The following is a 14,484-nucleotide window of genomic DNA, read 5'->3' as shown; positions in this document are numbered from 1 at the left end:
TTTGGTCTCAGAAGAGACTTTCTCCCCCACCTACAACACTTCGGGGAGGACTTCACTGTGCTGCCTGTTTCCATGGAGGGAACCAGGCAGTCTCGTTACCTAAACGCCCCAAGATGAAGACGGAGGGCTCCGGGCCCCAGGCCCAGAGATGACCCTGGTCATCGTGACGGTGCCCATCGTAGGGCACGGCCCCAGCAGACCGACAGCCAAGACTCCCGGCGACAGGGGTCAGCGCCTCAGTAGCCGTAGCAGAGCGTGTGGTTTGCAAAGTGACCACAGCCTCCCTCCGCTCCAGGGACGCTCTCCGCAGGGCAGGGCTGGTGCAGCTGAGCAAGGCCGAGAGGTAGAGAATTCCTGGCAGGACACGTGGCCTCGCTACAGATGCGACACTCACTCCACCGCTGTCTGTGCTGCACCGCCCACCTGTGCCCCCCGCCCCCCACTACCTCCACCAACGGCGGTTCTCCCTCTGTCTCGTGGGGCCACTGTCCCCGTCATCAGCCTTTGGAGCCCACAAGCGACACCCAGCACTGGGTGGCAACAAGGATCCTTTCCTTAGGCCTCTCCTTCCCGGAAAGCAGGGCACGGACAGGGGGGCCAGGGTCACCTGGTCGGTCCAGTCCCCTGCCCCGGGGAGAATGTATTCAGATCCGGGAAGCGCTCCAAGAAGAGTGCGTATAAAGACAGCAGGCCCAATGGCTGTTCTCGCAAGGCCCCCTCGAGCCAGCTGTCCAGAAACCAGAGGACTTGGACAGAAGATGAAAAGCTGCAGTCACATCGTGCTGACCGAGTACATTCATTCAAATATTAACTGAGCAAGCTCCTGGGAGGTCCAGCACCCGGAGCCCGAGATCGATAAACCACAATCTCTGCCCCAGTCTCCACGGTCTGGCCAAAGACAGACAGGAACAAATGTCCCCACCAGTGGGGGGGGGGGGGGCGGTGTCCTCCGGGCAGGAGGGTGAATTCACAGTCCCGCTCCGGGCTGGGAAAACCTTATCTGCGGTCAGAGGCCTGCCTGTGACAGGCACCCAGAACCAGGCCTGGGGACACCAGCAAGGACACCGTTCCGATGACTGTCCAGAGGACGGGGCGCTTGGTGCCTGGCACTCGCAGGGCAGGGCAGAGGCTGGCAGGCTTCTGGGGGCACAGGTCCGGCAAGGGGAGGCCCTTGCCAGGCACAATGGAACAGAGGGAGGAGCACCATAGCGGCACCAGGTGAGGCCCTCCCCAAGGCCAAATGGGGGGTCAGTGTTGGTGACTCACCCCCAACCCAGAGCTGGGGTTCCATGTGCAGCCGCAGGTGCTCAGGGGCTGTGCCCCACCCCCAGCTCCAGAGCGGAGGCAGGAAACCTGGGGATACATCTGCCATGGTCCAGCTACTGAATTCAAACCAAAATTGTTTATAATTCGAGGGCCGCCTGGGCGGCTCAGCGGTTGAACGTCTGCCTTCGGCTCAGGGCGTGACCCCAGGGTCCTGGGATCGAGTCCTGCATTGGGCTCCCTGCATGGAGCCTGCTTCTCCCTCTGCCTGTGTCTCTGCCTCTCTCTGTGTCTCTCATGAATAGATAAATAAATAAAATCTTTAAAACGAACAAAGAAAATGAAACATTTATAATTCAATTTAGGTTGGAACAGCCAGGAAGAGGGGAGTGAGCTGACAGGCTGGCCTTCACCTTGCAGAGCCTTCCTTCGCACGAAGCTGCCGCCCCCAAACCAAGGCCCAGGCCCTCCCGGAAACCGGCTCCCACGGGCTGAGCACTAACTCTGCTCTTACGGTGGGAACGGCCAGCCCAGAGGGCAAGTGGCAGCTCAGGGCCCTGCACAAAGTCAGAATCAGAACTCAGAACCCCCGGTCCTGGCAGCCCGTGCTTCCCAGGGGTGGCACAAAGAGAGAGAGGAGATGGGCGTCTGGACCCCATTCACCCACCCACAGCACAGGGACGAGCCAAAGGTGGGCAAGATGTTGCCACCCACCCCTCCGGCGACCCTGGAACTGGAACAAGGCTCCCGATGAGCCCGCTGAGGGTCAGGCTAGAGGGCCTGTAATCGGACATCAGACGTGAGCCTCCCCTGGCTTCCCAGCCTGCTCCTCTGGCCTGCACAGCCCACTGCGCGGCCTGCCACCCCCGGGAGCGGTCCTGGGGAGGCCTCCTAAAGCTCCACTGAGCTCCCGAGAACAGGTCCCTACCTGTCCAAGGAACCAGGTTGGCGCTCAATAAACAAATCAAAGCTTGCCGCTGGAAGGCAGAAGTCTGGGCATGGAGTCTTGGCCAAGGGCTGTGATTTGTGCTGGAAGCACCTTCCCCAAGAGCCCAGCTGCGATACGGGGCTCTCCGGAGATCATCGGCCCTGGAATAAACTCATCCTTCCTGTGCACTTGGCCGTGGAGAGCTGGAGGGAGCCCAGAACCTCTGGGTGGCACAGGGAAGCCGGCCCAAGACTTAAATGTGCAGGGGGCATGGGATGAGGGAAGCTCAGCCAGTCAACCAATGGCTCCCGAAGAACAGCCTTGAGATCTTGGATGACACAGGAAGCCGGGCAGGGCTGGCTGGGGGTGCTGGGGGCGCTCTCTCAAGGATGGGGTCTTCTTCCCCTGCAGGGAAGGCCCCTGGGGACCGTGCCCCACGTCCTATCTGACAACAGCAGCTCAGGCAGTGACACAACAGGAAGGGGGGAGGGTATGTGGCCGGGAAGTGGGGAGGGGTGGGGAGGTACGTGGGCCCAGAGAGTCTAGTCACCCAAACGGGGATGGGGTTCCTGGGGTGAAAGTCCCTGTGAATGAACCCTGTGCTGTAGGTTTGGGGCACGGACCAGGCTCCCAGGGAATGACCCCTCCCCCGCCCTGGGCCCCAACCTGGGCTGTCCTTGGCTTCCGGAGGACAGGGGACGGGGTGGGGGGCGGAGGGGGGCCTTGAGACTGCCCCCTTCCCATCACAAACAGTCTACTGGGTCCCCCGCACAGTGTCGGCCCTCCCTGCGCCCCAACCCACCTGGCCGTGGTCCCCGACGCAGTGCCGGGCACCCGGAGCAGGCTGGCGGAAATACACACACGAGCCCGCAGACACAATAGCGTTGCAAGTGCCACAACACGGAAGCGATCGGGGTGGCAGGGGGAGGCCTGTGAGCGGTCAGCGACAACGCGGGTCCCCAGACACCGCTGTTAAAAGGGGTCCGTCACAGAAGAGAGGTCTCCGCCTGCGGTCACACCCCGGCCCCGAGGAGACCCAAAGAGAGAGGAAGAGGCCTCAGGCAGACACTGGGCCCCAAATGCTTAAACTCATTCTCCTTTCTATTTCCTGAAGGAGGGCCCCCCCATGGGTTGCCACGAGGAGCCACCAAAGAGAAATGACATTTACGTAGACACCCGTGGAGGCGAACCAACGATGAATCAAGTGGGAAACCCACATGTAATTCCAAGGAATTCTAAGGGAATGCAAGGGAGCCTAAGGGAACGGGGCTTTCTCTCCCTGGTCGCCTCACAGGCTTTTCCATGGGGGATCCAAACCAAATTCCTACTGGGGTGCCGTCCCTACAGCCAGAAACCCACTGACTGGAAGGCACATTTCTTTTTTTCCTCCCGGAACGGAATTTCAAACTTCTCTTGGGTGAGCAGAGATGCTCACCCCAAAGCTCTGACAAAAGCCCCGCAGATTTCCCGGCGGAGAGGACGGGAGAGAGACGGGGATGGAACTCGGAGGCCGAGCGATCCCCAGGGGACGTGTGGGATGAAGTTTCAGGAGCAGATGGCATCGGCTCTCCGGCACCTCGGCCCTCCCTCCGGCGGCGGCGGGCGGCAGGCGGGGCCCGGGGCGGCCGTGGGGCTGGGGGCTGGGGGTCTTCCCAGCGTCTCAGCTGGAAGGGCCTGGCGTCGGCGGGTCCCCGCAGAGCAGCCTGGCCCAGCACAGCGCACGCACTCCGGCCCCTGCCTGCTCCCGCTCCCGGACCGGCCGCCCGTCCCCACGCCTCCCCGGAGCCGGAGCCGAGCCCAGCGCGTCGGACCCGCATTTGGAGCGGCTGCTGCAGCTCACGCCGCCCGGCCCCCAGCCGCCGCCCCAACGGCTGACAGTCTGTGCCGAACGACTTTAAGAGGCGGCGGCGGCCAATCCGATCCCCAGCCCCCCAGCGCCCCCAGCCCGGGCCTCGCTAGAAGTCAGGGCAGCCCCTTGCGAACGGGAATCAGGCTCCTGAGAAAGCCCCGCCGCCGGGAGGACGTGGGCACTCAGCGGCGGGCCAAGTATTTACAGACGGAGCGGAGGCCGCACGAAGCCCCGCACGAAGCCCGGGGCCTCGGCCCCGCGGCCCAAAATCTGGGCCCCGCGTGGAGACCGCACTCCCGCCGCCCCTCGCTCGCTCCCGGGGACCCGGAGCCGGTCCCACCGGCGGGGGGCGTGGGGTGGGCCCCGGGGAGGTGCCGCTCCCGCCCCGCCGCCGGGCCTCCGGGGGGCCGCCGGGCACCTGAGGGCCCCCCGCCGCCGGTGCGCGGCTGCGAGGAACAAAGGGAGCGGAGGACTCACCCAGCAGCTGAGTCGGGCTGCGCTGGCCGCCGGAGAGCGCGGCCCGCCCACCGGGTCACATGGCTCCGAGCCGAGCAGAGGATCAAAGGGGCTTTGTGGCCGCGGAACAAGGAGCCTCCCAGAGCGCGGGCAGAGGTAGGAGGGACGGGCTGGGAGCGGAGGAGGCTCGGGGGCAGGGCGAGGGGAGCGGAGTTGGGGGGACGGGTGGGGGCGCGGCTGCAGGCCTGAAACCAAGCCGGGACGGGGGGGGGGGGGGGTGCATTCTGTGCGAGGAACGCCGAGGAGCCGAGCGCCCCAGCTGCCGCCAGAGTCACCCCCAAAAGGAAAGTGACACGGTGCCCGGGAAGGAGGCTCACCTGGACATCCAGCCCCGCAGCCCGGGCCAGAGCCACCAGTCCCCTCCTCCCAGGATGTCCTCCCGCCGGTGAGGCCGGAGCGCGGGGCGGTGCTGGGAATCTGACACTGCCCAGGGGCGCCCTCTCTCCCCGCTACCCCGCCCGGCACTCCCCATTTGCCAGGTGAGCCCCAGATGGGTCCTGACCCCCGGCCGGCTCAGAGGACACGCCCAGGCTAACGGGCAGGCCTCCCCCGGCTCACAGACACCGCCCCACCCCCCCACCCCACCCCCCCGAAAAGCAGTCCTGAGCGGTCTTGGGGTGGTCTTGGGGTCGGGAGCACAGCCAGCCCCGTTGGCCATCGACTGCGTTGGCCATCGACTGCCTACGGGTTCTAGGGTGGAAACACCCGCAGGGGAGAAGCCACCACGGAAGGGGAACTGGGGGAACTGGGGCAGGGCCGGCTCACCCAGTGCTCGCTCTTCTTCCTGGAGCCTGAGAACTCGGCTTCGGGGCTGTGGCTCCTACAGCCCTAAGGGCCTGGGCACTGAGTCACCCTCCCTGCAGACCCCAGTCATATGCCGAGACCCTGAGGAGGGTGGGCTAGGTGGTCCCCAGAGGGAGGAGCTTGGGAGCCACCCTGTTTGGGGCTGGGCCTGGACACTGGGATCCCTGGGATCGCCAGCCAGACCCATCCTGTGCCTCGACCCTTGACCCCGAGTGAGTCACGCCCAAGCACAGGCGTGGCCAGGGCAGCCCCAGGCCTACTCCCCACCAGGAGAGGGCTCCCACAGGTTTTGGGAATCTATAGGAGCAAGGAAGTTCAAGTGCAAAGGAGCCCTGAGTGACCCCTGAGCAGATTGTCCTAGGGAGGTCCACCCTCCCGTCCCCTGGAGGGCCAACTCTGGCCCAGTGCCCGCTCCCAAGGCATGCTCTCCTTTCCCGTGCCCACCCCCTCCACATGGCCGGTGGGTGAGGCCCCCCAGCACCCACCCCACAGGCCATACAGGCAGGCTGACCGCGTCCAGCTGGTCCACCCTCCAGTCCCTCAGAAGCAAGCTCGCCCTAGCAGCAGCCACTGGCTGGTCCAACCGCTGCCCACCCCGGCTGGCCAACGTCCTCCCCGGGGCCTCCCAAGTCTTCGGGTTTGCTCTAACGGCTTCGGGGGCTGCTGGGAGCGTCAGGGGAGAGACGGCCTGAATGCCCGGGGTTCCTGCTCCCCCATCAGACCAGAGATGTGGGACCCAGAGGCAGACACCAGACTCCAGGCCCCCTTCACTCAACGTAGCTTAGGTTCACCACCCAACCCTGTGGGACAGGACCCGTGAAATGGGCACGATCAACTCTAGGTGCAAGAACTAAGGTGAGACATGATGTCCAGGACGAGGAAAAGCAGCTGCTCAAAATCTATACTTCTCTTTCCCTGGAAGGTGGTTTCCTAGGACAGGGAATAAGGCAGGCCCGGCCCCAAGAACCATCGCCAGATGCCCGCCAGGAGGGACTCTGGTCACACCGGGTGTCACGGTTCACGTGGAACCTTGGAGATGACACCTCCACTCCACACCTGTCCTGTGGGCAGGGGCCTGCCTTCCCCGCGCTCCCCTTGGAACCTCCTTCCCCACCGCTCACCTGGCTGTGTCCCCCAGGGCCCATCACCCTTTCCTGGGTGCCAGGTGGGCAAACCGCCAGCTCGCCAAGGCCACTCCTTGCCCTGCCTCCTCCTCTCCCTACTCCCCCCTGCAGAGCCCTGGCCCAGGAAGTGGCCTGGGTGCTTTCTACACGTTCCCTCACTCATGGCCCATGGGATGGAGGGGGGTCTCTAGAGCACAGGAGAGGGAATCCCTGCACCTGACAAGACCCTGCAGCCCAGGGGTGCTTTTCCAACCCAGAAGCCCCGCCCTCCGGACCCGCTCAGGGTCTCTGGGCTCAGCACACACGGCAGAGAGAACAGCCTGAGGCCTGCCCAGCCGCCCACCGCACCCCCCAGCAGAAACAGAAGGCAAGGCACGCGCACACACACCACATCTGTCACTGGCTGCTGTGGCCAGTGGCTACTGTACTGGGCGGCAACTCCCTCAATAGTCTCGATTCTACCCTGGAGTTAAGCCAGATCCTTGGAGAGCTGTTTAGACCGTATTATTTTTGCCCTACACTTCATTTTCAGCAGTGGAAATGCAACTTCACTTGGGGGTGCTACAGGATACAGCTTGATGGAACCCGCAGCAAGTGATCACAGTGTCCCCCTCCTGGGGATATTTCTCCCAGATTCTACTATCAGAAAGAGCAGAACTTCTCCCAAGAAGTTACTTCGCTAGATTTGTGCTAAGCACCGGTCAGAAAACGTTCCGAAGACGTCCATTAGGGCCACCACCCATTTCTGGGGCTCTCTGTCCCCTATGTGGTGCACCGCTGCTCAGGCCAGGGTGAACTTCCTGGCTCGAAGGCAGCCAGCCCCAGGCTGACCTGCAACCTGACCTGAGGCCTGGCTCACACAAGTGATGAGCTGCGCCACTCGGAGGGTCCAAGAGCTTGAGGTCATGTAGACTTCAGGGCTGGGAAGCTATCCGGGGCCATTTGCAAAGGGAGAGAGGAGATAATGGGGGGGGGGGAGCAGAGGAGGAGACCCCAGGAGAGAGAAAGGGAGTGGAGAGGGGGGCCCCACTGGGTTCCTGCAAACCCTGCCCCTTCTGAGCCGGGCCTTCCACACTCCGACTTCCTCGCACATTATGTCCTTCCAATAACCGACCTGTCCTGCCTCTGTTTACTGACTTCAAAGTCACACACAGCCACACTGATTAGGGGGAAATCTATAGAAACAGAAAGCGGATTGGTGGTTGCGAAGACTGGGGTGGAAGGGTCGAGGGGGGAGGGTGTGGGAACTGACCACTTAATAGACACGGGGCTTCCTTTTGAGGGGACGAGAATGTTCTGGAGCTTGATCCTGGTGATGCTGCACAACACAGTGAAAGTGCTCAGTGTTATTAAGGGCAAATTTCATGTTCTGGTATCTGATACCATAAAACACATATTTAAAGGAAAAAGAGTTTAATGCATCCTTTTTTTCTTCTCGAGCCGGTTTATCATGTTGTTTCCTACCTGGAGACCACAAGGGCCCCAAGACAAAGCATAGGTGCGGGGCGGGGGGGGAGACTGAGCTGTGTCCCCTGCTTGGAGCTGAGGCAGGTCACCCTATACGGCAGGAGGGATGTGGAGACCACAGAAGCTAGAGACTCAAGAACAGATTCCCCATGGGGGCCTCTGGGAGTAGCCAGCCCTGCCCAAGCCTCGCCGTAGCCTGGTGGCCCTGACCCCTGATCTGGGGCCTCCAGAAGTGCAGGACAGTGGGGTGCTGTTGTGCAGGGCCACGGTAACCTGTGGCCCCAGGACACTGACACAGCCCCGCAGTCCTGACCTGACCCGCGGTACGTACAGTAGGAGCTTCCTCCCACGAATGCGGAAACCCACGCTCAGACCTGAAACTTGCTCTGGCCAAGGCAGTCCAGAAGCAGGAACAGGATCCTCCCCGCCAGGCCCCTTTGAGGGGGTGTCCAGGTCAGATTTTTCCAGGCTGTCACTTTCGGGATACTGTGATCTCCACCTGTGCCCACAAAGCCAAGGGAGCCCCCTGGCTGGACACCAGACTGCTGTGGAGTAGAGGGGAGTGGGGTCCACTGCCTACCTGGGGGACGCCCCAACAGAATGGTCGTCAGGGAGCTGGCTGTCCCGGCTCCCACCTCCAAATAGGCCAACTGGGGGAAATGCAGTGTCTGGGGGTGTCACCTATGCGCAGTGGGGGGGCGCCCACGTGATGGCTGCGACCCACCCGCCCTCTTGCCCACAGTGGCAGCACAACAAGGAAGGGAAGTGGTCACAGAGCACCCCTCCCCGTCTCAGGCACATGTGCACACATGCACAGTTGTGCATGCACAACCCAGTGCCGCCCCCCCCAGTTTCTCCAGCCAAGCCCAAAGCCTGGGTGTAAACACAACACTCAGCCCTCCCACAGCCTCTTCTCCAGCCCACCCTGGGCCAACCCCCATGGGATGCAGCAGATACTTGCCATCAGAGGCCCGGAGAAAACACCCTTCCCTCTGCCCCGCAGGCCGGGGGCTGGGCTGCCCGGGAGGGGCTGCTGGCAGCAGGTGCAGCCACACACCCCTGGGCGGAGAGGAGAGCCTGCCCCGGCCCTGCTGTCCCTGGGGGGCCTCCTGAGGGCCCCAGAGTGGGGGCTCAGGCGAGCCTGGGAGGAGGGCGCCTCCAAAACCTCTCCTGCCCCCGAGTGGTGGCTGTGCCACCTAAACGAGTCCCCACTGGGGCCCAGCCTCATCCTCCGCCGCTGCCACTGCCACCTCTTCACAGTGATCAGCACCGTGGCTGCCACCCCCCCCCACCTACCCTCTGCTGTCTGCTTCCGCCCACCTCAAGAAAGCCATCCTCTTGAGAGAACGCGCCCCACCAACATGCAGGCGCACCCGTGGACCTGGGCCAGCCCACGCCACGGATTAACCGCCCCTCCTCCTGGAAAGGCGCCGCTTGGAGCACCATCCTCTCCTGCCCCCCCCCCCCAGGCAGGGGTTCACGGGGCCGTCCCCAAGAGGCCCTCCCAGCTCGGCTGCGACTTAGGGCACACTGTTTTCTCCAGGCCCTGCAGTTGCCCAAACCCCTCCTAGAATCCCCTCCTCTAGTAAAAGTCACTGCCTCCAAGGAGCCCTCCCGGCGAGCACCTGCCAGGCGGCTCACTCACCCTGGAGCGGAGCGGGGCGTGGAGGCAGGAAGGCCTCCCCCTTCCTCCTTCCTAAGAAGTGCGCGCCTCCCCACGGTCACCCGTCGCCTCTTCCCTCCGGGGCACCTTGATACACATTTCTTTCCCCGCTTGCAAAGCTATCGTGTCAGCAGTGTCTTAGAAATTACGTGATGATATCTTAACTTCAGAAAACTGTGCTCCTGCCCGGCAGCCAGCTCCGTTCTCGGGGCGGGGGGGCACTCGGAGGGGATCAGAGGAGCCCCGGGCGCGCTGCCAACCGCACCCACCCCGCCCCCGCCGCCCCCTCGGCCGCCCGCGTGTCCTGGCTGACACAAAGCCAGGATCCTAGACACCCAGCAACAGAACGAGCCCCGACCCTGCATCCATTTCAAAGACAAAAACCAAGGTGTCAACCGCACATTCTCTCGGGGTGTCAGCAGGAAGGACCGCCAGGTGGGGGCGCTCCAGGTTGGCTTTAGGTGCGGCGCGGCCTCCTCGCCCTCCCTTCGCCCCTCCCTTCCACCAAAACGAGGGCCCGAACCAGAAGCCCAGCTGCTAAGATGGTGGGATCCTAAGTCAGACAACACGCAGCTTAGTAGTTAGTAGGGGGGCCGAGGCTCTGACACCCCAGGGTGCTTAGATTCTGGAAACAGGTTCTCAATCCTCACAATGCATCCTGTTCTAAAGGGGAGCTTCCAAGAAATACAGAGGCCTGCGCCCGGCCCCTGCCATTCTGATTTCACGAATCCAGGGGTTGGTATTTCTTTGAAAACTTCTCAGGGGGTTCCAGCGTGCAGGCCAGGTTGAAAACACCGCGTGGGACTAACAGATACCATCTGGGACCTGGTGAGATCTGGGATTTCTGGGATCCTGGGACATGGTGAGGTCCTGGGATCTCTGGGATTCTGGGATCTGGTGAGATCCTAGAGCCTCTGGGATCTGGGACCCTGGGACCTGGTGAGATCTGGGATCTCTGGGATTCCGGGACCTGGTGAGATCCTGGGACCTAGCGAGATCCTGGGATCTCCAGTGAGAGCATTCTGAACCCAATGTACCTAAGAGGCATGCACGGGACGAGTGGGGTACTCGGGTCAACAGCTCCTGCAACTGTCCAAAGAAGCGTGTGTCCTCCAGAGGTTTCATCCTGCCTCAGGACCAAAGGAACCCCGCACAGAATCAACCCTCAGCTCAGAGAACTTGGTTTAAACCCAGAAGGTCGGGATCCCTGGGTGGCGCAGCGGTTTGGCGCCTGCCTTTGGCCCAGGGCGCGATCCTGGAGACCCGGGATCGAATCCCACATCGGGCTCCCGGTGCATGGAGCCTGCTTCTCCCTCTGCCTGTGTCTCTGCCTCTCTCTCTGTGACTATCATAAATTAAAAAAAAAAAAAAATTAAAAAAAAATAAATAAACCCAGAAGGTCCGCGCAGCTCTTGCTGCCCGAATAGCAGCAAGGGGCCCAGGCTGGAGGGGTCCTGGCCATTCACTGGGCAAGGCTCGGGCTTTTGATCAAGTGTCTCCACGCTGCCGGCTGCCTGGCTGGGACTTGGAAAAGACGAAGAAGAAAGGAGATCTAGGAACGGGTCCAGAGTACATCCCAGTGGCATAAAAGGGACTTTGAGAAGACAATCGAGCTCCTGAAATCTCTTATCTGTCTAAAGGCAGAACTTCCCAAAAGAAGTCCCTTGTCATCAATCCCCTCCTCTGGGCAACCAAGGAAGACGGACTATCACAGAAGATGAGAAGTCTTCACACCACACCTAAACATTCACAAAACTATCTACCTCCCATCTACTCTCCTAAGGGGCCATTTATCTTTCTAAAAAGTCATTTGTTTTCCAGGAAGGGCTCCTCTCCCCCGCCCTTTCCCCTACTAGGAGAGTATATAAGCTTCAAATCCTAACTGCCCCTTTGAGTCACATTTTTCTGTAAAGTCCCATGTGTGTATGTGATTAAAACTCTTTTCTCTTGCTAATATGGCTCCTGGCAGCTTAATTGGGGGGGGGGGAGGCCCCTGGCAGTTTAATTTGCAGACCCCCAAGAACTGGACCTAAGAGGATAGACAAAAGTTTTTTTCCTGGACAGCACCTACCAAAACCAAACCAAACCCTCGCCTCACTGCAGATCCACACTTTCCCCACCCCCCACCAGCAATTTAGACCTCTGTTTCTCAAATTCTGTTAAAGCAGGACAATCTGTCCTGCAGGGCACTCCCATCCTAAAAGGTTTCCACAAATAAATGTATCAACTGCTACCCTCCACTGTCCCTCTTTTGATGTTCACAAGTATTTACCAGCATAATAAATATATAGAATATTCTATAGAATATAAAAATATTCTATGATGCAAGTTGGTTTTTTTTTTTTTAAGTTTATTTTAAACTATTTCCTAAACTTGCTGGACCGTGGAACCAACCACTCTGCCTCTATAACACCTACGAATGGTCCCAGGGAGAAGGCCGTCTGGAAACACTGGTTTGGACTTAGCCCGTCAGCAGCTCTCAGTTCTTGTTCCAGGCCAGACCTCATCACAGATGGGTCCAGACCCTCTGGACACAGGCTGGGGTGGGAGCAGAGACCATGAGCCCCACAGATAGGACGGCTTACCCGAGGCAGCTAGAGAGCTTGGAATACTATTTTTAAACCCAAATTCCTAAGTTACCAGAGAACACAAAGAATGTGTCGTGGTGGCATTGTTTACAAGGGCAAAACCTGAAAACAACCCAATGTCCATCAAGGAGAGAACAGAAGGGATGCTCGGGTGGCTCAGTCGGTGAAGCATCTGCCTTCAGCTCGGGTCATGATCTTAGGGTCTTGGGATGGGGAGTCTGTTTCTCCCTCTCCCTCTGTGCTCTCTCTCAAATAAATAAACAAAATTTTTATTTTTTTTTTAAAGGGGAGAACAGAAAGCTCTGGTACAACCACCCACCAATGATCATGCGGCAGTGAAAACGCACGGACCAGAACTACAGACACGACGGTAGATGACCTCGATTCCCAAACATAAAAAGCTGCAAAAAGGGTGCTTATACCTTATATGCCCCAGTTATGCAAGGTGCAAAACAACGCTATGTCTGAGAAACACAGCTACACAGCAGAAGTTCTAAGGCATACGTGGGAAGGAGGAACCTGAGTGCAGGATGCGGGCACATCTGGAGGGAGGAAGGAAACGGGCCTGGTTATTGCCTGCCGCTCAGGCTGGACAGGGGCACGCAGGTGTCCGCTGCCTGGGATGGTGCACGTTGGTTAAAAACTAAAGAAATCTCTGGAGGCCCCAGGAATAACAAGGCTGTGACTTAACTGCTAAAGGCATAGCCTCCCTGAGCCACAGCTTACTCCCCTGTAAACGGAGGGCTGCAAACCCACCCGCCATTTGGCTGCTTGCAAGGAGGCTGCTCAAACTTCCTGCCCTCCCTTATGGGGTTCTGGGTAGGATGATAACGAGCTAACAGCCTCGAAGGGCTTTGAAAACCACACCAAGCTTCTAACCCAGAGCGGGGAGCCCGCGACTCCAGGCCTGTTTTCATGACCTGGCATAAAACACCCCAGCCAAAGGAACCTTGTTTTTTCCTCCAGGGCAGAGGCCTTGGTCTCTGCCGGCTGTTCAGGATATCTGACAGGACATTTTTCTTTTTTTTTTTTTTAAAGATTTTATTTATTTATTTATTTATTTACTTACTTACTTATTCATGAGAGACACACAGAGAGAGAGGCAGAGACATAGGCAGAGGGAGAAGCAGGATCCCTGCAAGAAGCCCGATGCAGGACTCGATCCCAGGACCCCGGGATCACGACCTGAGCTGAAGGCAGATGCTCAACCTCTGAGCCACACAGAGACCCCTGACATGAGGTTTCTGTCAGCCCAGACCAGCTCTTAGTGAGGGGCTCCTGACCCCCACCCCCACCCCCACCCCTTTAGCATAGGACACAGACGTGCAGGTGCAACCACTGCTCACGTCAAGGAAGAAGCCCAAGCCAGCCCTGCTCTTTCCTCTCTGCCCCCAGAACCAGGAGCTCCGGAAATTCGGAGGCTGTGAAGCTGCTGGCACATCATCTCCGGCTGTTTATTCACAGAGGGGTCGCTGACCCTCCCGGGTTCCCGCCACAAGCCGGAGCACCACTAGTGCCAGACCCTCTCTGCCTGGGGGTAGAGGGAGCCAGCGATCCCACTGAGGAGCCTGTGGGCTCAACAGCCACCCCACTTTGCTTTCCATCCTCCACCACCCACAGCTCAGGGACTTTGGGCAAATTTCTAAACCTTTTGGAAGCAGCTTTCCTACCCACCAAGAGGGGAAGGGGTCCTTCCTCCTGCCGGAACTGGGGAAGAAGGAAAGAGGCGCTACGTGCACAGACCGGCGTGGGGCCTGCACTCCAGCAGGGGCTCCAGAACGATGCCCACCCATCTTCCACCGACACTGACGTGGGCGCGGGGCCAGGAACAGTCAGGAGGAAGCAGAGGAAGCAAGCATCTGCCAGCCTCAAGACTCACGATGCTCGGAGCTGGAAGTGAAAGCAGGAAGGAGCAGAAACTGTTGGACAGGGAAGTGTGATCGCTGTGAGCATCTGTGCTTTGAAACCCTAACAGTGCACCTGCAGGGCCTTCTGGGGAATATCTCTCTTAAACATGTATTTAAAAAAGGAAAATGAAGGGGGACGCCTGGTTGACTCAGTGGCTGAGCATCTGCCTTTGGCTCAGGGTGTGATCCCGGGGTCCTGGGATCCAGTCTGGCATTGAGGCTTCTCCCTCTGCCTGTGTCTCTGCCTCTCTCTGTGTGTGTCCCATGAATAAGTAAATAAAATCTCTTAAAAAAAATAAATAATAAAATAAAAAAGGAATAAATATGCAATACTCAATGAAAGAAGTCAAGATAAAATAAATAAATAAAATATAT

The 14,484-nt window shown here is 59.6% G+C and overlaps 1 protein-coding gene across 7 annotated transcripts in view; it reads right to left on the bottom strand.

The window, feature by feature from the left end:
• SEPTIN9 (septin 9) overlaps positions 1-14,484 on the bottom strand; it is a 147,242-nt gene that overhangs the window by 26,965 nt on the left and 105,793 nt on the right. Inside the window, exon 1 of one of the 7 annotated variants that reach the window (XM_055319900.1) lies at positions 5,322-5,502. The exons of 4 other annotated variants lie outside the window; for them this stretch is intronic. The gene's annotated coding sequence lies outside the window, so the exon portion shown is untranslated. Of the gene's footprint in view, positions 1-4,517; positions 4,636-4,873; positions 4,946-5,321; positions 5,503-14,484 lie in introns of those variants that run through there. 2 more of the 7 variants (XM_055319908.1, XM_055319890.1) reach the window with 2 other exon arrangements.

Source organism: Nyctereutes procyonoides, unplaced genomic scaffold, assembly GCF_905146905.1.
Source record: "Nyctereutes procyonoides isolate TBG_1078 unplaced genomic scaffold, NYPRO_anot_genome, whole genome shotgun sequence".
NCBI classification, from domain to species: domain Eukaryota; kingdom Metazoa; phylum Chordata; class Mammalia; order Carnivora; family Canidae; genus Nyctereutes; species Nyctereutes procyonoides.
Note: the sequence above shows the minus strand (reverse complement) of the source record. Positions and strands in the feature narration are given on the sequence as shown.